Source organism: Antechinus flavipes, chromosome 4 (genome assembly GCF_016432865.1).
Source record: "Antechinus flavipes isolate AdamAnt ecotype Samford, QLD, Australia chromosome 4, AdamAnt_v2, whole genome shotgun sequence".
Classification (NCBI taxonomy): Eukaryota; Metazoa; Chordata; class Mammalia; order Dasyuromorphia; family Dasyuridae; genus Antechinus; species Antechinus flavipes.
In genome coordinates this window covers 52,870,631-52,895,226 of record NC_067401.1, presented here as the reverse complement: position 1 = coordinate 52,895,226, position 24,596 = coordinate 52,870,631, and the positions used below count along the sequence as shown (strand labels likewise).

General features: G+C 33.5%; 1 protein-coding gene across 2 annotated transcripts in view; it reads right to left on the bottom strand.

The window, feature by feature from the left end:
• The window catches only part of LRIF1 (ligand dependent nuclear receptor interacting factor 1), a 53,209-nt gene that overhangs the window by 27,061 nt on the left and 1,552 nt on the right, over positions 1-24,596 (bottom strand). The window lies entirely within an intron of this gene.

The following is a 24,596-nucleotide window of genomic DNA, read 5'->3' as shown; positions in this document are numbered from 1 at the left end:
CTGAAGTATTGTGCTCATTTCTGGATGTCACAGTTTAAAGATGACATATTAGGATATGTTTAGAGAAGGGCCTTGAATATATGACATATGAGGATTAGCTGAAGGAATTAGACATATTTAGTTGGAAGTAAAGACTCAGTGGATACATGAAAGTTCTCTTTAAGTATTTGAAAGTCTGTCACGTGGAAAAACAGAATAGTCTTATTTGGTTTGCCTGATCCAGGAGCAATGGGTAAAAGTTGCAAAGAAAAATTTGGGTTAGATGTCAGGAAAGCTTTATAAAATGCTGACAGAACTGTAAGAACCAGAATGGCTTAGAAGGGAAGCTAGATGATCGTTTGTAAGGCTGCAGAAGGAATTTCTTTGCTATATGGGATAACTGATATTTATTCCAACTATCAAATCTGCTATTCTATGATGAAGCACCTGTTTTGTGTTAACTTTCACTGAAGTCACTTTCTGACTCCTTTTTATTGTCTGGAAGTGACTTGCTTCTTGAAAAACCTGCCAGTGGAACATAGTCCCTGGTTACTCCTAACCAGTTGGAAAGGATTCACTGAGACCACAGACAAATCTGCATGTTTGTTGCTTTACAATCAGTCCAGTTAGGTTTGAAGGCATTATCACAAACAAAGCCACAGTGATTCACTTTTTTTTTTTAGTTACAGAAACGTTAGATCATCTGAAAGGATTATAATTAGCATCAGTAGAGGCCATATCAATATCAATGAAATGACAAATCCTTAAAGTATAAAGATTTTTATATCTAAACATAGAAAGGAACACAAAGACCAGAATCTACACATTAAAAAATTAACAAGGTGAGCAGGATGTAATTAAATAGAAAAACAAACTAAGTATATAATCTCCCTTTTACTTATTACTACAAATTTCAAAGCTCAACTTTTAAAGTCACACCTCGACCTATTCCACTAAATACCATCTGCATCTAAGTCACTAAAGACAACAACCCATAAGATCATATAATCTTCCATCTGAACACTAGAGGAAAACTGCAAGTCCATTATGTTCATCCCTCTCATTTTATACTTTTCCAGGTTTACACACATTGCCTTACAACTCAGTTGGTGTACTTGCCATCCCCTCTATTCAACATTCCTCGTATTAAAACTTTACTTCTTTGCATAGATTGCAGGGATGGATCGTTTTCCTTCCTTATTTCTTCATTGAGAAGCTCCAAATCTTCTCCTTATTTAAAGAAAGAGTTTAATTCAGGCATCTTCTCATTCTTACCTGGCTATATTACTTTGAGACTTCCCTGAAAGACTTCTCCACCATACTTCACGAACATCATTACTAGGATAGAGTCATCACTTTACAAAATTTCATTAGCCTTGGGACTCTCCTCTGCCTCTCTGATTGAAAAATGAGGCTATGATTTCCAAACTCCCATTTAAGTCATTTATATTTGATAGTCGATGACTGACAGAATATACTTAATGAGGGCCAATAAACATGTATTCCTGGGGTCTTGGAAAATATTAGCCAAGTCAAAATTCTTAAATCTCAAGAATACAATTTTGCACTTATATGCATTTAATTTCATTGCATTAAATTTACCCCACCATTCTAGCCTGTCAAGATGTTCTTGGATGCTAAATGCATCCCTGAAATTAAAGGAGGAATCAATCCATAGATCCCAGAATTACAGATCTGAGCACTAGGAGTAACCTGAGAGGCCATCAAATCCAAACTCTTCAGTGGATTCTTTGAGTCTAATCATTTAGCCAATACTAAATCTGCCTAACCAAACAAATCTTGGCTCATATTTCTCCATTCTCCATTTATCAATTGTTGCTGAAATCTATATATTGTATTCATGTATTCCCCTTAACTATCAGTCAACTAGCAATATTTGGAGAAAGAGAGGAAGAGGATGGTACAGCTGGCACGACTATTATTAGAACACATCACATCAGACTAGCCTTATTTCCTTAGACAACTTTTACATGCTTAATAATAAGTTACATGCTTAATAATAATAATAATGTCATAAGGGAGATGATAGACCCATTTCACTCTTCTCTAATAAGACCAGATCTGTAGTTCTATATTCCATTCTGGATGCCACATTTTAGGCATGGTATGGACAAACTAGAGCATTTCCAGAGGGAGGTGACCAAGTTAGTAGAAGATTGGTCATGCTATCTGAATATCTAGTCAAAAGTACTGAGGATGTTTTAAAGTGAAGACTAGGGGGGAGCTAATAGGCTTCAAGTAGATGCAAGCTATCATTCTGGAGAAGGAATTAGAGAATTCTTACAGTTGGCCCCACAGAGGAGAACTTAGAGCAAGAGAAAGTCTTTCATAAGATATCTATTGTAAGAAAAATGTCTTCTCTAAATTATGACAAGCTGACATCCAGCTTTTGCTTGAAGGCCTACCATAGTATTTCATTGAGAAATTCCAAACTTCCACTTGAAAGAGCTCAATACAGGCATCTCTTAATTCTCACCTACCTATGCTACTTTGGAACTTCCCTGATGGACTTTTCCACCATGCTCTAGGAAGTTCATCACTGGGATAAAATCATCAGCTTGCAAGATTCATTAGCCTTGGAACTAATAAAACCTGAGTCAATAGAAAGATGACAGTATCCTCACCAAAAAAAGGGAAATTTGGGGAATAGGTGGTTTGGGGTTGAGGGACAGGTGAAGGAAGGAAACAGAAATTCTATTTTGGACAAGCTACCTTTAAAATATGTATGGAACAAATAGTTCAAAAAATCCAAAAAAAAAAATTGGATAATTTGGGCCTGGTGGTCAGGAGAGAAAATGAGGCTGAATATACAAATTTGGGACATGATTCTTAAACTAATGGGAAGGCATAAAGTCACTAAATAAAAAGAGTACAAAGGGTTAAGTGAAGAATATTCAAGAAAAAGATAAGTATATTCCACTTTTATGAGTTTGGGGTGATATGGATAACAATTCAGTTAAGGAGAACATGAGGGATAAATTAAATCAAGTAGAAGAACCAAAAGAGTGAAAAGAGAAAAGAAAAGATAGTCCAGGATAGAGCTATGCAAAGGAGAAGAGATATTGAGTCAGCAAAAAGAGAATGAGAAGGAGCAATCAGATCAGTGGGAGAAACAGAACATCATAATGTCAACAAAAACCCTGGGGAAAAAGAATATCTAGGAGGAGATAGTAATCAACAAGTTTGAAAACAGCAAAGTTGGGAGTTAAGGACTAAAAAAAAAAAAAATAAAATAAAACAAGGAGATAAATATCTTGGAGAAAGGAATGCTAATTGAGGGATGGAGGGCAGAAATCAGATTTAATGAGTTGAAAAGTGAATACAAGGTCAGAAAGTAGAGGGAATGAGTATAAATAGCTTTTTCCAGGAGTTTGGCAGTAAAATATAGAAGAGATATAGCACAAGTTTAAGGAATGGAAAAGTCAAATGAAAGTTTTGGTCTCTGTTTTCCATTAATGGCAGAAATCTAGTCATATGTGTAGATTGGTAAAGATGGAACCAGTGGACAAATGAAAAAGCAACTTCTTGAAGAAGATGGGAAGCAATTAAGATTAAGTCCCATATTGAGATATTGAGATATGGCCTTTCTTTATGAAGGTAATCAGGTGGGAACCATACTCCTCAGTGAAGGTTAGAAAATAAAAGGAATGAAAAAAAATGAAGTTTAAGAAGAAAGAGTGTTGTCAGTTATGAAGCATGTATTCCAAAAGCATGGTGGAAGGAAGGTAGAGGCAGACCTAGAATTTAGGACATTGAGGGGAGTAAAGTTGTATAAATGTGAGGGAATATCAAGTCAAGAATGTGGAATAGGACTCAAAATCATTAGGATGAGTGAGAATATGACTATTACTGAATAATAAGTCCAAGCAGAATATTTAAAAAGAAAGTCTACTTCTATTTTTTCTTTCAATGGAGGAGAGTGAAAAGGGCATAAGAAATATAAAAATGGGCAGAAGAGACAGTGCTTGATGGATAGCATTAGGTTTTGTCTTGTTTTTAATTTAAGTAGGAAATAAGAACTTCAGTTAAGAGATAAGAAGGGTGATGCTCTTCTCATTGCAATGATGAAGAACCTTCTAATTAAATCAAGACAAAGAGGAAAAATGGTATAATTCAGAATCTTGATGACTTTTAGAAAGCATAGGTCTGGCCACATCCTCCCACACTTAATGAGCTCCAGTGGCTTCCTGTTACCATATTGACATATAAAAATCTGTTTGGCATTTAAAACTCTTCATAACTCAGTCCTTGACTACCTTTCCAGTCTTCTTACACATTATTCCCCTCATACTTTGCAATTCAACTATAATTAATGATCTATTTGTAGGTCATCAAATATATCACTCCATCTCCCATCTCCAGTCAGATAAGAAGTATTTATTAAGTACCTGCTATGTGCTAGGTGCTATACTATGCACTATTGATTGGTAGTCTCTACATTTGGAGTACTCTTACCACTCACCTTCTCACACAATCTAACCAGTTTTCTTCAAAATTCAGCTCAAATTTTCTACAGGAAACCTGTTCAGTCCCTTCCTGCTACATTTTACAATTGCTAATGCCAGGTCTTTTCAAAATACCATCATCAGACATACATATTATTTATGTATATTGTCTCCTTCACTAGAATGCATGCTCCTTGATGGCAGAAACTGTTTTTTCCCCCCTATATGCCCAGCAATTTGCAGAGTGCCTGGCATATTATAAGTGAAAGACAAAATATTTACTGCCTAATCTAGTCATCTTTATTCCCTCCACTCAAAAATACTGTTACTCAGTGGCTTCAAAGAAAAAGTAGAAATAGCTGAGGATAGTAAAAAATATTTTGGGAAAAAATGAATCAGAAGTAATGAATGAGGACAGATTTATAAGCTACAATGAAGTCTAAAAGTTATATGTGATATTTTAAGAATCAGGAGTTAGACATGGTAAGTACTAAACAGCATCATATAAAAAGAAACTAAATTTTAATATATAGGAAATGACTCACTGATGTTTGAAGTCATTTCTTGATTAGCTACTGATATAGTCAAAAGACTAATTTATTAGAAAGACAGACAAACATGGTATATAAGGAAAATGTCCAAGCCAGACTAATCTTAATTCTTCTCCAGGGTCCACTCTGCACTCACAAGACTATCTCTACCATGCAACAGAAGCTACCTCACCCTGAAAATTCCCTTTATTCCTGGACTTCTCACACCAGAAGTCTACTCTGTCCCTTTTTCTGATTGGTTAGTTCCTTCCAGAACCTAAACTTAAAAGCACCCAAGGCAGTCATTTGTCTTTGATTCCACTCCTAACTCTGGAGTTTATCCATCAAACTCCAAACTGTGCCCCTTTTCAGCTTTTTATGTATTATCTGTCCTCCATCTGCATCTCCTTCAGAGAAGGGATGATTTTTTTCCTTTTATTGTATTTATATTTCTAACACTTAGGACAACATCTAGGTCATAGTAAGTGCTGAATATGAGAAATAATTCATATAGACCTCTACTATATTACAAACAGTATTCAATTCAATCAATTTGATAGAATCATATCAAAGTTCTGTTTATTAGGCCCCAGATAGCTACAGATTCTAACTAGAGGCTTTCCACCCTCATTTTAGCCCAGTGTGGTGATGACTCAACTATATAGAGAGCTCTTCCTCCACCCCCAATATATTTTTCTATCTCTGGACCATTCTTTCTTGTACAGTAGGAGCAGGTGACCATCTTATGACCACTTAAGTCACTGACTATGATAGCGTATACCATTTCCTCTTGCCTAACCTAAGGAGAAGCTCCTATGTGGAGATACTCCTTGATTTATCCAATTGTAACCCTGCTAACATATTTTTCTTAGCTTAACTGATGCAACACATGTCAATTGATGGAATTATTCTGTATTTGGTACAGTCATTATGGAATGTCTAAAAATCTAACCCTATATCAAGAAGGTCCTGGAAGGAGAAGGCAACTCAAGAAACCATGGACCTTGTAATAAAGTGAGATTGGCTCAGAGTTTTGCCTCAGTTTCTTTTATTGTAGGTAATTAATTTTAATCCCCACATTAATGAGACACAAGATAAAACAGTGACTCATGGACTTTCTGGCCAGCCCCTGTAAAGAACCCAAAAAAGAAATGCACACCAGGTCCAATTTTCCTTAATAGCTTCCTAATGGACACTATCTCTGGGAGCCTGGACTTCTCAATTGATAACTCTGCCTTGATTTGCCCTAATTTCATTTTAAGGAGGGTCCCCGATTGGGCTAAGAGGGACTGTTTGAATTTGTGACTAATTTGTCTAAATGTCTAAGTTTTGGAGCATAGCACTCAAATTCTATTTTTATAAAAACTATGTAGTTATAATTTAAAATTTTTAAGCATAACTATTGTTGGGTTTTTTCCTTCCATTTTTCTAACTTTCATTTGGTAAGATCAGGGAGATTCAGCAGTGGAACTTAGCTAATTTTAAAACTTCCTACTGCCTAGGTTAAAATAGATTCTTTTTTTTGCCTTTAAATTCTTTTAACAAGGAGTAATTACATCATTTTTGTCATCAGTAAAGAAATCTCTCAGATTGGTTGGGGAGGAATTTTCAGTGGCTCATAGTAGGCCAAGGGATCCATCTAATCTAATTTCTTGATGGATAGGGCTCGGGGAAGAGATTCCCTCAAGTGCTATAACACCAACTTGAGAGAGCAATTAATTAAACCAGACTCTATAGTCTTAGAACCAAGATTCTCCATTTAATGGTAAGATGCAAGGCCTATTATCACTTTGGAAACAACCCCATCTTCTTCTGCATTAAAAGGATCATGGTTTTAGAGATAAAGGAAAAGGTTAGTTTCACTTATGTTTGCTTAGGAGTTAAGTCAGTTATTGACAACCAGAGCTAAATTTTCAGTAAGTTTTAAAGTAGGTATAAATATTACAAATTATCCACTTATAAAGGACCTTTAGGCCCTAGTTCACCAGCCTTAGGACCTGAGAGGTTAAGCTTAGAAATTAAGAATTGGAAGTATTGAAGAATTTGCCAAAACAAATCCTTGAGTATTACAATGTTAGCTATAGGAAATATACCCATATAGGAAGGTTTCAGGCAGATAGGAAATTATCACCCTTGCTTCACTTTCTAGGGAAGTAATCTCCAGTATTTTCAGTTAGGGAACTTCTCAGAAGGAACAGCCATTAAGGTGGATCTTCAAGAATCTAGTCTAAATCTTTTAGGGAATGTTCCTCTGAAAAAGAGGTGCTCCTGTTTGGGGATATACGCAAGAAAGATGGGGTCAGGCCTAGGAGGAGAAATGCATACCACAAGATCCCCACTGGGACAGTAATGTGCTCCCTGTCAGGGGATGACTAAAGAAAAAACTATTAAGCAATGTCAAGTTTGGCTTGATAACACAAAGGGTTTAAATGAATTGCCAAAGCATGGAATTTTTGATTATTTAAAAAGTTAATGGAATTTTGCTTAACTATCTCCCCAAATCAGCTTAGGACAAATGAGCTACTGATATTGTTCAATTCATCGTTCTTAGTTTTTATTCCTGTGATTCTAAATTGGCATTCCTCTACATAAGAGGAATGGAATTTTAACCAGCTCTTCTATCAATTAGGGAATAAATACTAAGTGCACCTTTAAGTGGGTGACTGCAATTGACAAATTAAAGCAACTTTGCATTGCTACTATTGTTTTATAAGATTCTAAAAGTATTAATATAGTTAGGAAACAAGACGAATTAGCTTAGGCTGAAAGCAGGATCCCAGCCACAAGATGGTCATAAATTGCATCCTTAATAGAGCAAACAGATCTTGACTTCAAAATCTCCTATGAAAAAAATTAAAAGTTCATGCCTGATTTAATGTTTTGTCTTATGTGTTCTGTATATGGCTGTTTTGTAAATGATGAAATTAAATTTAGGAATAGTGGATTCTTTATTTCAGTCAGAAAGGGATCTTATGCAATCAGAAAAATCTTTAAGAAAATGGGAAATATGTGCCTGGTTTGTCTATGTTATTCATGCTTTGCGCTAACCAAGAGAAAACGGGTGTTTTATCTAGGCCTTTTCTTCTGGTGTAATCAACAAGCTATTTAAAAAAACAAATTTCTAAAAAAGGCTTAAAAGAGAACAAAATGCTTTTTCTTTCTATTTCTAAAACTGGCCAAATAGAATTTGCTGAGATGAAAGACAGATGGAGAAATCAATTGAAAACTGAGATACAATATATATATATATATATAAAATTGGAAGCAAAAGTTACAAAAAAAAAAAAAAAAAAGGAATAACCAAATTTCTCTGGTTTCTAAATTATAATTTGGATGTCTTTATTAAACAATTTGATGAGCTTATGGGGTACTAGCAAAACTACTACATTTAATGAAAACAAGATTATTCCTTAAAAGGGACCTTTTAAATGAGTAGGGATTGAGTTAAAGCTGAAACCTGAATTTTAAGAACTTACCTATTAATCATTAAATATGCTCAGGAGAGACTCTTGAAATAGAAATTCAGGTTAGTGTTAAAGTAAGAAAAAAACTTAGGAAATAGGAAATTAGATTTAAAATCTTGTGAGCGTAAATAATTTAACAACTCAGAATTTTAAAAGGATTTTCTAAGTCTAAAAAAGTTTCTGTTAGCTAATATCTAAGTCTGATGTTTCAGAGTATCAATCTATGAAACAAATCTTAATTTTTGTGTAGAATCAAGTTGAGATAAGTTTATTATAGGGAGGAATTTTTATTAGTAGTAGAGTAAGTAAAATTTAAATTAATTTCAAAAAAAAAAGTTGGTAGAATAGGAGTTCTTTACTGCTTTTATACAACCCACCTGAGGACACCAAGCATGTCCTAATAAGGGATCCCAGGTGGAAGATAATTCCCATAGTGCAGAAAAAGAAATTGTGTTTTGAAATCAAAGAAACCTAAGGTAAGAAAAGTTAAATGATACTATTGCAGTTTAAATCAATTGTTTAAGTAAAGCATGAAAACACAAGTATTGAAATCAACTGATTAGTGAAAATAAGTTTAAATTTTAAAATAAGACTATAATAAGGCTAGAATAAGTTAGGGAAAGAATTATTGAAGATAGAATTAAATAATATGAATAGAAAAAAATTATTTAAAAAAACAAAATAAATGGATTAAAAAAACAAAATAAATGGATTTAATTTTGAGTTATTTGAAAGGAAATAAGAGAAAAAGTGATACCCTGAGCCCTTCAGAAAACTAAAATCTCTAGCAGATAGTCTAGTGGTACAATTCATTATATTCCTGTGCCATAGTTGGGCTTTCACCAATCCCTTTGGGCATTGCCAAAATAGTTGAATGAACGATTTTCCAGCACAAAAGAGGTTAATTTTGAAGTGATAGATTATTTCTTCTCTAAAGTTATCTTGCTAGCTAAAATCTGTGACACCCTAAAATGAGGAACTTGTACTGAGTTATTTTTGAGTCAATTTGCCTGTAGTTTACCCAAAAAAATCTGTGATTGTAACTAATTCTACTTGCTTAAAAGCCTTTAAAGAAATTGATATAAACTGTGTAATTGTAACTACTAAAGAATTAGTAATTTAGAAAATTTAAAGGAATTGGTTTGTTTCTTTGTAACTCAAAGGAGCAATAATGGGTAGTTGGGAGAATCACTATGAATTGTTTGCCACTGATCATTGTAAATCAAAATTTATTGGGTTGAAAATATTGTTATGATAGTAAATGAAAGAATCTAATCAATACTTTTATGTACAAAGAGAATAACAAAATATTTACACTTATCTCCCCAGGCTATTGGGAGATAGTTGTGAACTAACACAGTGCCTGGCTTGTGTAAAGGATGAGCACTATAGTATTCAAACCTTATAGGAATACAACTGAATAAGTGCTATCCCATTTATAGGTACTTTTTCTAAATGGCATAGAATGTTAAAAATTGGCAAATTATAGACTGAATACTTTAAACAGGCTTAAATAACTTTCAAAACATAGAAAAAAAAACTTGGCATATGGTTGGCAATATATCAACTACTATGATTAGCATGATAATGCCAGAAGTAATTAAGATAAATGACTTTCTGTGAATTGATCTCAAAGGTATTTAATGGAACTACTATCACATAACTGGTGATGTTTTAAAGCCAATAAGGCTAAGAGAAGTTGTTAAGACAAGTTTCTTCCTCTTTTCAATCTGAATATTGTTACATTATAAATATATCCATTATATGATTATTACAGTATATATTTTCAAAAACACTAGAAAATAATAATAAAGGACTTACTGTTAGGAGAAAAGCATGGTAAATCCTCTTGGAAAAACTTTGTCTGTGAAGTTCCTTGGGATGAGCCCTATTGACAGGGTTTTGTGAAATTCTACAATACTATCATTTGAGGAACTAGAGCCTCTCTCACCCAAAGTGGAGAAACAAAACTTTTGAATAATAAATGGGTTATCATTTGGGATCATTTGTAAACTTATGTAATTGTATCTTTTAGTGCTACAATTTTGAATCAACTATTCACTATGTATGAACTTGTGATCTTGACGTAGCAATAGAAATAAAAGGCTAAATAGGTCTTTTGGGTCTGGGTAAATGAGATAGGTAAGCCACTTTTCCCCAGGTATGTATGCATGTACACATATATACATATATATATATATATACACACATACATATATATGTGTTTATTTTTAGTTCACAAGGCAGGGATCAGTGTAGGGATAATAGAATAGTAGAAGGCAGTATTAAATAAATTCAATTAAGCAAGGATGAGTTACTCTAGATACGACTCTAGTGGCAAATTACATGAAAGCGATTTGTCAACTTGTGTAGCTTTTAATCAGCTTATATTTCAGAGGTCACAAAAGCCATCTATTAGTTTACACTGCCTTTGAGCATTTAAAAAAAATATCACTGAACACAAGTTAATCCTTGACCAAGGTTGAATTATTCCCTAGTTCTAAAGCCACAGCTCCCTCTCATACCATAGCTTTCAACATGTAAATTATGCCCAGATATTACCCATTTGCCTATATGGGCACTTTTCTACTGGGAAATCACATCTCACTCTCATCCTATCATATTCTAGAAAAAGTCTGATGTATTCCCTTTGGGATTATCTGTAGACCAAGATGGTAGAATGACAATTTGAATGATGGTTGTAAATGAAATTGGTGAATGTTTAAAAAAATTCTAAATGAAATTTTAAGGCTAATATATAAGAAAAATAACAATTATCTAGACCTAAACTATGATTAGTGAAATTTTGCTATTCAAAGAAGATTCTCTTAGGACATCAATTTTCTGCTATGCCAAATCTTAAATCCAGGTACAATCCTGCATAAGGCTGTTAGTTTTCAAAGGAAATGTCATATGCCCCTGCAGTCTGAGAACTGCCACAGATGGATGTGGTCTCTGGGAATAATTAAGAGAACCACCTTGCAAAAGTGAATGAAGATAGGATTCTCTCAATCCATTCTCATCTTTGTAAATTAAGAAATTTTCTTCCCTAGCTAATTCTGAACCTGACCATGACATCCTGTCATACAATTGATTATCTCTGATTCATACCTGAAATTAAACAGAACTAATGAGGAAGAAGAAGAGAAGAAAGAAGATGAACATTAAGAAATATATATCATTCCAGTGAGAGATCATTTTGAATTGTCATTTGAATCACAGATAATAGAGACCACGAAGTCTTAAAATTGGTGGATTATTTAGGTTTATTAAGAGACTACCCTGTACCATTCTTTCAGCATAATATTAGTAGTAGATATGACACAATTTCCAAAATTGGATTAAGAATTTAACATGTAAAAAAATGTTTGAACCATCTATCTAATAATATTGAGACAAAGATTTATTTTCCAAATCAGTTACTTATGATGCAACAATTAAATTTCTCTGAAGTTTTAGGTGAATTGTGTATTATTAATATAATGATTCTTCTTTTTTACATATTAAATTTTTCTTAAGTCTTGGTATCTGAAACATAGATCTAAAAGAAAGAAGCCTGTCAGAATTGACCTGAGAACATGACTTGTTTTAGAAAATATAAAATTAAATACTTTCGAACTCTTTTCATTTACATCAAGGATGTGATCCTTAATGATTAAATCCACCTAAACCTATGAAGCTATGATAACTAGAACCTGTTATTAGCTTTCATGGTATTGTAACTGATGTTATTTGGAATCTGATTTGGAGTCTGACTATCAAGGAATCCTATCAGGGCAACGATCCATGATGCCAATAAACCTATGAGGTTGACATCTATACACTACATGTGGAGTCTCAAAGGAAAGGCTGCTTGAACATAAGCTGCTTCTCCTGACTTGATTTACCCACTATGACATTTCCTCTCAAAACAGAAAATATTCTACCAACTGTTAAGCCAGACTTATTTGGCTATGTATGTATGAATATGAGCATGCACAAGGCACACTTACACACATGTGCACACGCACACACACACACACACACCAGACTCTAGCCTGAACTTAGGGAAGCAATTTTCCCCTACTGTATAATGTCTCTATTTTCTTTCTCTGGAAAATGTCTATAATCATGGCAGATTATCAATATAAATATTAAATCTTTACTTCATAGGTTAATATTGGGGCACATTTCAATTATTACAATGAGATACAGGCATAAGGTTTGAACTATTTAGCCTAAATTTTAGTACTTCCTAAAATTAATGTGAGGATAAATCGATATTGAAGGAATAGTTTATGGAACTAAATTGCTATTTTATTATTTAGCACAAACATCTTTAATTTTGGTTTAAAAGACAGAATAATAGAATATCTTGTATTACATAAGTGGGAAAAGACAATTTTATTTGGGTTTATTATTACAACCTAGATACTGAGCATGTCTTAAAAGACAAACATGCTTTATTTTGAATAACAAATAACTGTCTTGAACATGACTATTAAATATATTTACACATCTCACCCCAGAGCTTTTTCCAACAACTGCAATTATTTTGGTAACTTTTAAATCAATTTAGTTGTGTATTAGGGTCATCATGCTTTTTTTAAAAAAAGTGTTCTATTATTTCCTAACAAAATCTCATCCTCCTAGAGGAGGGATGAGCAGCTAAAAGAAAATAGAAAGGAAAGTAAATTGTGATAATTTTTCAAGTTGCCTTTAGTAAACAGTTGGAAGATTAGATAATTATAAATGCCAAATATAAAATTTGGGTCTGGAATTGTTTAATTTTTCAGTTTTTTCAATTTTCCAATCTAAAAAACAAATTCTCTTGTCTAGTGAGATTCATATTAGTGCTATTAAAATTTGAGTTGGCTCTTCCTAGCTGACCTGATTTTTGTCACAGCAAACTAGATCTATTTTGTCAGAGGTTTTTAATAGAGAAGGAGATATCTCTGCAAGTGACATCAAATGGAAAAGCAAATCTACTAGAAGATGCTCTGAAGCCCCATTCATTCCAATATTCCTAAGAGGAAAGCTCCGCAAAGGACCACAGCACTGAATCAGAAGATTTTTCAAAGATTCGAACAACTGCATGTGATGCAAATAGTGAGCAAGTACAAGACCATCATCATCCTCTCCATAAATCATTCCTAATCTATCTGTTCCTGAGTCTAGAGTAACTGGAATTTTGAATCCTCCTTTTCAGTCTTCTGCTTTGGTTTTGCTCCACCACCCATACAAATGATTAAAAATGATAATACAAAGAGTCCTTTGTTCAAAGAACTCAACTTATTCCTTATTTTCCTTCACTTCCTATACTACAGTCATCTAGATCTGTTTGTGTAATCTACAGGAATGCTGCCTCTCATAGCCATGATAGGATAGCTATTTGTCAAAATTGCTTTTATTATTTTCATAAACTTAAAAGATTCCCAGAACTTGTATACAGGGCAAACAATGCTTGAGCTGCCATACTGAAATATATGGTCTACGGTTCCTCAATTTTCATTTTATCATGTAAGGCATGTTTTACAATTATCTTTCTCTTGTGGTTCTTGACAGTCACCTCAGACATTTCTTGTATATTTAAATATATTATGAGTTAATACTTAGTCAAATGGAGCATAATCATTATAAGTTGTACCCATTTTCTCTCTTTTCTAATGTCATTTTTGTGCCTCAGTAAGGAGATTGCCCCCTTCTGGTTTTGTATCATCCACGGAGAAATGCCTCTCCATGCATTTAGATTGAAACAATACAAAGAAAGAACAGCAAATTTCTGTGGATTGAAGGGGGGGAATGTGAGAAATAATTTATTTGAACTCTTATTCTATTCCAATAAGTATTAATAAATTTATATAATCATATCTCATTAGGCTGTGAGCCTTATTAGGAGCTGTGAGCTACAGATTCTTCTAATTATAGGAAGTTAACTAGAAGCCCTCCACCCTCAGGTTTCTTTGTTGTGACTAAGCCTAGTATGGTGAAAGTGATTGATCTACATGGAAACCCCCTTACCAGTATACTTTTGTACATCCAAACTATTCTTTCTTATCCAACAGGAGCACGTGACTATTTCATTCAACTTGTGACCCTGCTGACATAATATTTTGCTTAGCTTAGCTTATATAGCACATGTCATTTGATGGAATTATTCTGTATTTAATATAGTTATTATAGAATACCTAGAGAGCTAATCCTATAAACATAGGATCTTGAAAGAAGAGGACATTGAGGATTTAATTCACAAAGTATCTTATAGAAGGGAAAATACCACGGGGGGAAGGGGAAAACTTCAGACCTTAATACCAAGTGATGGTAAAGAGAAATAATAATTCTATCTTTACTTTTTTTTTTTTAAGTCAGAAGCCTTAGATGTATTAGATTTGAAATTACACTAAAAAATCATAATTAAATTAAGTATTTGATATTGACCAAAAGAGATAAAAAAATGTAAAGAAACAAAAGATCATGGTAGCTTAGTATTCAATAAACATAAAGACCTCAAATACTTGGATAAGGCTTCATTACTATACAAAAATTGCTGAGAAAAAGGGGAAATCCATTTGGTAATGATGTTTTAGATATATACAAAGATAAGTTCCAAGTAAATATGTTATAAATAAATTAGAAGATTAAGGAGTAAAACTTTTTGCAACAGTAAGTATCGATCAAATATGGGATGGATAGAATCAAAGAAGGAAAATGGACAACTCTGATAGCATAAAACTTTAAAATTTTTCACAAATAAAACTGATGTAGCTAAAACTAAAAGGAAAAGTTACCCAAAGGAAAAATGTGCAAATTTCTTAGAGGAACCTAATATCCAATATATACAGGGATCAGATGCAAATTTACAAGAACAAGAGCCATTCTCTAACAAAGTACATACATACATGAAGAGACAGTTCTCAAGGAAAATTTCCAACTATTAATAATGATATTAAAGCTATTCGAATACAACTTTCCATATATCTTTCAGCATTCACCCAAGTAGTGCCTTTCCTCTCCCAAAATCATCTTGTACTTTTTTTTGTAAATCTATCTATGACTATATACACATATACAAATAAATATATATCCTTATGTTCTTTTTCACAATAGAATATAAACTACTTAAGAATTAGAATTGTTTAATTTTTGCTTATAAGCTTAATATAGTGCCTGCTACAGGAGGAGTTACCTTGGAGTTCTCACTTTCACTCCCCAAGTCTAAGCTGTTGTCAAGGATTATTAATTTTACCTAGAATTCAAGCCTTTCTCTCCTCTGACAGTGTCCCATCCTAGTGCCCTCATCATCTCACACCTGCACTATTTCAATATGTTGTCTGCCTCCCTAAAGTGGCTCTCACTCCAATCTACCCTCCACTGAGTCACTAAAATGATTTTACAAAGGCACAGGTCCAATCCTGTCACTCAATACACTCCAGTGGCTTCATATTGCTTATAGGAGTAAATACCAAATGCTTTATTTGGCATTTAAAATCTTTGATAATTTATCCTCCTCCTACTTATCTTGTTCTCTTATACCTTACCTCGACACACATTCTTGGATCCAGTGACATGGTCTCCCGGTTATTCCACAAACAAAAATTTCCATCTTCTGGCTCCAGGAATTTTCTCTGGCAGTCTCCCATAGCTAGATCACTCCCTTTCCCTGCTGTGACTGACTTACCAACTAAAATCCTACCCTCTATCAGAAGCTTTCCCTTGATTCCACTTTTTCCCCTTGTTATTATTTCCTCTTTATCCAGTACATAATGTGTTTTGTATTTTTTGCATGTTAATTCCCTCATTATATTATAAGCTCCCCAGGGGTAGGGACTATTTTTTGCCCCTTTTTGTATCCCCAGCACTTAAACATGTTTAGTATATAGTAGGCTCTTAATAAATGTTAATAGTCTCTTAACAAATGTTGTTTGATCAAAAGAACAGTCAGGACATATAGAGTTCCTTTAAAAAACAAAAAATGCCATGAAAATATGGAAATATGTTTAGAAGAATTGCATATTTTAACCTATATTGCACTACTTGTTATCTAGTGGAGGGTGTGGCAGGAAGCAGAAAAATTTAGAACATAAGGTTTTGTAAGGGTGAATGTTAACTATTTTTGCATGTATTTTGAAAGTAACAAGCTATTAAACAAAACAAAAAATGACTTGAAAGTTGCAAAGGCCCTAATAAGGTGGACAGCATCTATACCGTCTTCATCCCACAGAAAGCACTCCTGTAAGAGTGCTATTATAATAATCTCAATGGATTTGAGTCTCCAGAACTCTCCCTCAAGCCCACCAAATCATCTAATATACTACTGATAGATGAATCTGTTTTAAACATCATTTTAAAGTTTTTATTTTAACATTTAACACCTTCTGTAATCTGGTAGTTAACTTCCTTTCCAAACTCATCTCTTTATTATTTCTCTAGAGCAATCACCTATTCTGGCCAAACTTGTTCCAAACACATAGTGTGATCAGTTCTGCTTATCTACAATACTTCCACTCCCCATCTTACTCTCCACTTACCTTCCTTCAACAGCCCACTTTCAGCTTCTTCTCCTCAAAGAGAGGAGACTGATGATCACCCCAGTTTTCAATGATCAATCCCTCCTCAACTCCTACAAAATTTATTGGCTGATCAAAGAATGTGATTCTTAGAATATGCCATATTCTGCAGGGCCGGTTCAATATTAGGAAAACTATCAGTATAATTGGCCATGTTAATAACCAAATTAACAAAAACCATATGATTATCTCAATAGATGCAGAAAAAGCATTTGATAAAATTCAACATCCATTCCTCATAAAAACACTTGTAAGTATAGGAATAAATGGACTTTTCCTTAAAATAATCAGTAGCATCTATTTAAAACCATCAGTAAGCATCATATGTAATGGGGACAAACTGCAACCATTCCCAATAAGATCAGGAGTGAAACAAGGTTGCTCACTATCACCATTACTATTTAATATTGTATTAGAAATACTAGCTTTGGCAATTAAGAGTTGAGAAAGAGATTAAAGGAATAAGAATAGGCAATGAGGAAACCAAATCATCATTCTTTGCTGATGATATGATGGTATACTTAGAGAACCCCAGAGATTCTACTAAAAAGTTATTAGAAACAATCCACATCTTTAGCAAAGTTGCAGGATACAAAATAAACCACATAAGTCATCAGCATTCTTATATATCACTAACAAAACCCAACAGTTAGAGTTACAAAGAGAAATTCCATTTAAAGTAACTACTAATTGTATAAAATATTTAGGAATCTATCTGCCAAGGGAAAAATCAGAAACTTTATGAGCAAAACTACAAAACACTTCCCACACAAATTAAGTCTGATCTAAGCAACTGGAAAAATATTAAATGCTCTTGGATTGGGTGAGCAAATATAATAAAGATGACAATACTACCTAAACTAATCTATTTGTTTAGCGTTATACCAATCAGACTCCCAAAAAACTATTTTAATGACCTAGAAAAAATAACAACAAAGTTCATATGGAAAAACAAAAGGTCAAGAATTTCAAGGAAATTAATGGAAAAAAAAAAATCAAATGAAGGTGGCCTAGCTGTACCAGATCTAAAATTATATTATAAAGCAGCAGTTACCAAAACCATCTGATATTGGCTAAGAAATAGACTAGTTGATCACTCAATAGGTTAGGTTCAAAGGACAAAACAGCCAATAACTTTAATAATCTAGTGTTTGACAACCCAAAGATCCCAATTTGGGGATAAAAACTCATTATTTGACAAAAATTGCTGGGAAAATTGGAAATTAATATGGCAGAAACTAGGCATTGACCTACACTTAACACCGTATACCAAGATAAGGTCAAAATGGGCTCGTGACCTAGGCATAAAGAATGAGATTGTAAATAAATTGGAAGAACATAGGATAGTTTACCTCTCAGACCTGTGGAAAAGGAAGGAATTTATGGCCAAAGAAGAACTAGAGATCATTATTGATTACAAAATAGAAAAATTTTGATTATATAAAATTGAAAAGTGTTTGTACAAATAAAACTAATGCAGACAAGATTAAAAGGGAAACAATAAACTGGGAAAACATTTTTATAGTCAAAAGTTCTGATAAAGGCCTCATTTCCAAAATATATAGAGAATTGACTCTAATTTATAAGAAATCAAAATCAAGCCATTCTCCAATTGATAAATGGTCAAAGGATATGAACAGACAATTCTCAGCCGAAGAAATTGAAACTATTTTTAGCCATATGAAAATATGCTCCAAGTCATTATTAATCAGAGTAATGCAAATTAAGACAACTCTGAGATACCACTACAAACCTGTTAGATTGGCTAGAATGACAGGGAAAGGTAATGCGGAATGTTGGAGGGGATGTGGGAAAACAGGGACACTGATACATTGTTGGTGGAATTTTGACTACATCCGGCCATTCTGGAGAGCAATTTGGAACTATGCTCAAAAAGTTATCAAACTGTGCATACCCTTTGATCCAGCAATGTTTCTACTGGGCTTATACCTCAAAGAGATACTAAAGAAGGGAAAGGGTCCTGTATGTGCCAAAAAGTTTGTGGTAGCCCTGTTTGTAGCGGCTAGAAACTGGAAAATGAATGGATGCCCATCAATTGGAGAATGGTTGGGTAAATTGTGATATATGAATGTTATAGAATATTATTGTTCTGTAAGAAATGACCAGCAGGATGAATACAGAGAGGCTTGGAGAGACTTATATGAACTGATGTTAAGTGAAATGAGCAGAACCAGGAGCTCATTATATACCTCCACAATGATACTGTATGAGGATGTATTCTGATGGAAGGGGATTTCTTCAACAAAGAGAAGATCTAACTCAGTTTCAATTGATCAAGGATGGACAGAAGCAGCTACACCCAAAGAAAGAACACTGGGAAATGAATATAAACTGTTTGCATGATTGTTTTTCTTCCCAGGTTATTTTTTACTGTCTGAATCCAATTCTTCTTGTGCAACAAGAGAACTTCAGTTCTGCCACATATATTGTATCTAGGATACACTATGACATATTCAACATGTATAGGACTGCTTGCCATCTAAGGGAGGGGGTGAAAGGAGGGAAGGTTAAAGTCAGAACAGAAGTGAGTGCAAGGGATAATGTTGTAAAAAAAAAAATTACCCAGGCATGGGTTCTGTCAATAAAGTTATTAAAAAAAAAAAAAAGAATACGCCATAGTCCAATATTTTATCTCTTTTCTTAATAGAACCAGGTATCAAACTAGACTACAAAGAAATACTTTGGTACCGCTCAGAAATGATTAGGCATATGATAAGACAAGCAAAATAGCCGAGTGTTGATAAACTCAAAGAACCCAGCTATTGCAACAAGGACTCATTTTTTGAAAGGAAAAAATAATGGAAACATTTAAGTGTCTATTTCATTAAGAACTATCCTCAAAACTCTGGGAAATAGATAATATCCCATTTTTCAGGTGAGAAAACTGAGGTTAAATGCCTTGTCCAAGGCCAGAGAGCAAGTAAGTGTTAAAGAACATCAATCGACAGCATAATCAACAATGAGAGTCTGGATCAATCATGATATGCCCACCTCATGATAGAAAAATGACAGACTAAAAGTTTATTTTTCTTGTCCTCTCAAAGTGGGGAGAAAAGGGAAAGAAAGAAATGAATTTTTTTGAAAATAATTTAAAATACATCTTATCTGTCTTTTTTATATTTATATTCTCACTCTCCCATTAGACAGTAAGCCCCTTGAGAGGAAGAATTCTATTTTATCCCATTTTGTATCTCCAAAACTTTCATAAATCAGAAGGTTTATACTGTCTTCTCTCAGCAGTACTCTACACTTTGGGAGCATAGTCAACAATGAAAAGGAAACACCACAAAGACTGACATTAAGGAAAACTGACTTCTAGAAAGAATGATTTCTATCTGATACTTTCATTGCTTTTTTATTCCCTCCTACTTTCCTAGCAAGTCTTCTGATGTGCTACTCTCAAAGGGACGGCAACAACACACTGATTACATCCAAAGTCTTTTCTCTATTATTTTTCCTGGAATTTACTAGACTTTGATGTTAGTAACCACTTCTACCCACTTGAAATTTTCCATGTTTCAAATACATTACAGAATCCTGGTTCTCCTACCTTAGCATACATTCTATTTCTGCCAACGGTTCTAAATACCCCTAGGTCTTAATTCTCAGACTGATTAATTTACTAAAGGAGGATACCTTACAAATCACCAAGTCCAGTACTAGGAATTTCAAATAAGGAAAGAAGGTCACACAGTTCACTACATAGGCAAGATTAGAACCCAACTTTCCTTTTTCCTAATCCAGTAATCTTTCCTTTATACCAAAAGTGGAATTATTCTTTATGCAGTATTATTGTAGGCCATAAGATCCCAGAGATCTTATGACAATATTCAGTGTTTCAACGTTATTTTTTTTGTTTGTTTGTTCGTTCAGGTGTAAGGCACTGTGCTGGTTGTTGGAGACACTAGAGCAAAGTAACATTTTCTATCCCAGAAGAACTTATAAACAAATAGAAGACAATTTGAAAAGGGAAACAGAACAGGAAAAATCAGGAAAGGCTTCTCAGAGATAATATCTGAGATCAGACTTGAAGGAAACTCTAAAATATCTAAGAGGCAGAAATGAGGAAGGCACACCGAGGCAAGAACCAAATACAAGAACTCTTAAGTAGGGCACTATTTTAAGTGACATTTTAAGAACAAGTGAGCCAGGTTAGCTAGAATAGAAAGAAAATTATGTAAAATAAGCCTGGAAAGATAAACTAAAATCAAATTAATGTGACCTCTCTGTGCCTCAACTTCCTTTTCTATAACACAAATAAGTTAGATTAAATGACCAGAGTTCCTTCAAGCTCTAAAAGATATATTCATAAAAGAGCTTGTTTTATCTTTGAGGTACCATTCCCAACCATCCCAGGGTACATCAGTTTTTATTTTTACTCTCTTAAGACTCTTGTTTGTCCAATTCAAAGAAAATAATTCTTAAAATTGAAAAGAATGTCACAGGTCACATATTAGCTAGATGTTACTCAGTTTGACTATTTTCCACTTGTTCCATTGTGATCTCTTGTGAGTCCAAAAATAAAGCCCTTAATGGCAGAAATTAAACATTGTAATTCTTTTGTAGTGGGTCCCCCAGGACCTAACAGTGGAAAGTCACTAAGGTTGGTTCAACTGAATATTGCCACAACAGCAGATCTCCAAAGAACCATTAGGATTATATTATTAGTATTATTAATTTGAGGATTTTCATAATGTCATTACTGGTGACTCTAAAATTTAAATATGTATATATATATTATATACATTACATATAAAAAATATATATATTAAAGGTTTTATTCATTTGTCTAAATAAGTGTCTGTAGCTAATATCCATAAAACTCGAAGCCCCATTCAAAACAGAAACCAAATTTGTTATAATTTGTACAGAGGTTAATAATATTATCTACAATTTCTTAACAATTATTTGTTTTAAATAACAATGCTGAAATTCAAAGTTGTAGAGATTTTTGGAGCTCCGAATATGTCATGCAATGTACCTTCTAAAAGTCACGATTCTCCTTAATTTTGATAGTTTCTAGTTTTAAGCCAATGTTCACTTTCCTCTCCATTTCAGTGTTTCCTGCAGAAGTACAAAGTGATTCTGCCACTCAGCATGTAAACATATACTTACTCAACCAGCTAGAATAAAAAATGAAATTTGATTTCCAGACAATGGGCTGAGAAAAATCTTGAAAATGAAAATGAAACACAGAATACTAAGATATACAATAAATGGGATCAAATATATATTTCCTCAAATAAATAGAAAAATCTCAAAATCATAGAGGCAGAATGGAACCTACACAGAACATTTATCCCTATCTTTCCTAATTTTACATAGGACTCTGAAACCCAAAGAAGGACATTTACAAAACACATTTTAAAATACAAAGACTAACTGATTTCAAAATTAACATCTGTTTGTCTCAGATGGTGTCTTACACTACCAACAGCCAGGAGCATCAATAGTTGAAATTCACTCAGTATGAATCCCAAGGCTTTCCACTTTTTAATAAAAGTTTTCACTTTAAAAAAAAGCTATACTTAATTTATTTCAAGATGAGCTGGTATTGATTTGTATGGTCGTTCAAAGTTCAAATATACTTCAAAACTTTAAATTTAATTTCTCCTAATAATTTTGAAAATTATGCATCAGCTAAGCAAACCTAGCTAACATTGGCAGCAACTCATTTCAGCCTAAATATAATATTAAGAGAATATGGACAGTCTCATTAAGTCCAGATTTATAAGGTCAAACGATTAATCTGTCATTTAAAAAAAATTTTAACTAGAATTTAAGTAGAAAAATGGGATTTTAATACATAAAAAGGCTAACAAATATAAATACATAAAGACAAGTAACTTGATAAATTTTATTTGGATATGTAATGTATCTCCCTTTCTTTTCTTAATTTTTTAAAAACTGAATTACTCAATAAGAATTTAACAAAGTTACTAAAAATAAGTTACTAATGTCACAAAGTTACTAAAATTAAAAAGAAATGGCTCCAAAACGTCAGATAGTGTACTCAAAGCCTGGGCTAGGCTAACATCTTAACCTAGCATGACAGTCATCTGGATGAGGAAAAGAAAAACTAATAAGAAACAAATAATAAAATCCTCATGACAATGAAAATATTGAGTGGGTAGAAGAGTAAAATGGAAGTCATAAACAGATAAATATATATAAGAAAACCTGATTTAATTAGGCAAAATGCTGAATTTTCCTTATAAATTCTAAATATTTGACAAAAAGAAAAAATTGAAACACTTAAAATAGGTCAACAAATTAAAATCGTTTCTTCTCTCATGTCATTAACACAAAGCATAGAGTTTAAAACATCTATTATGTAATACGAGAAAAATGAAAGTAAAGGAACATAGTCTGTTTTTAAAAGAATACTGCCTTGGGCAGACAGAAAAATGTAATTCTTATTCAACATTTTTAAAAAATCTGTTTTCTCTTTAGTATGCCACTTATTCGGCATTTCTCATTTCCTGTTCTTTCATTATGCTTAAAATTTATACATATAAACACATTCATTAAGGAAAAATGCATATGAAAAGCACTATGTTAGGCTCTGAAGGGAATACTAAAGCAGATTATAAACCAAAACCTGTTTTCTGCTCTTACAATCTAAGATCGCTAGGGGGCGCCAGAGCGCTAGCCCTGGAATTGGGCCTCAGACACTGGTGAACCTGAACAAGTCACTTCAGTTTGTTCTTTTTATCCTCTCGGTTTTCTCATTTGCAAAAGAGGGATAATATTGGGCACATAGTAAGTAGTATGTAAATGCTAATTCTCTCCCCTACCCTCTAAGAGCAGAAAATGTAAAATTCTCTATTGTGATATCCTTTCTCCCAAGATCACAAATACTTATTCAACTCCTGGCTATCCTCTTAATTATATCCAGATGAAGATGTTCTTCCTTTAACCATAGCATGACAGGGAAAGAGCCTAAGAACAAGAAAATGATCACCAGCATCCTTTTTTCCTTCATTACTCTATCCTTGAAAGGAACTTTCAAGAGATGCCAATGGTTGGATCTTCCTTTTCAAATTTCCTATGAAATATGAATCATCTTCTACCATTCCAAGACTCTGGGCAGCTTGCCTTTTTTGATCTGAATCACTTCTGTGTCATCTTTCTGGAGTGATTGAAGCATCTTCAATAATTTTCTCAGCTGATGGAGCTAGTTAGTACGGTGGACAAAATCCTGGGCCAGGTGTCCACAAGACTGGAGTTCAAATCTGTCCTTGGTCACTTACTAACTGGGTGACTCTGGGTGAGTTTCATGACCTGTCTCCCTCAGTTTCCTCAACTGTAAAAAAGGATCGTAACCGCCCAGGGTTGTTGTAAGGACCAAATAAAATATTGGAAAGCATCTACAGTTTTAATACTTTTCCTTTCTTCCTCTTCCATCATTAATTGCTGTCAGCACCTACATAAATTTTTAGGAATATCCACTAATAATTCCTTGCTGACAATCAGATTGTTTCTTTAGATCAGGTGACAACTTACCCTACATGCTAAGCAAATGGTAGAACTGGTTAATCAGACCATTTTGGGGGGAAAATGTTTCTTCATACAAATGCTTTTTAAAAA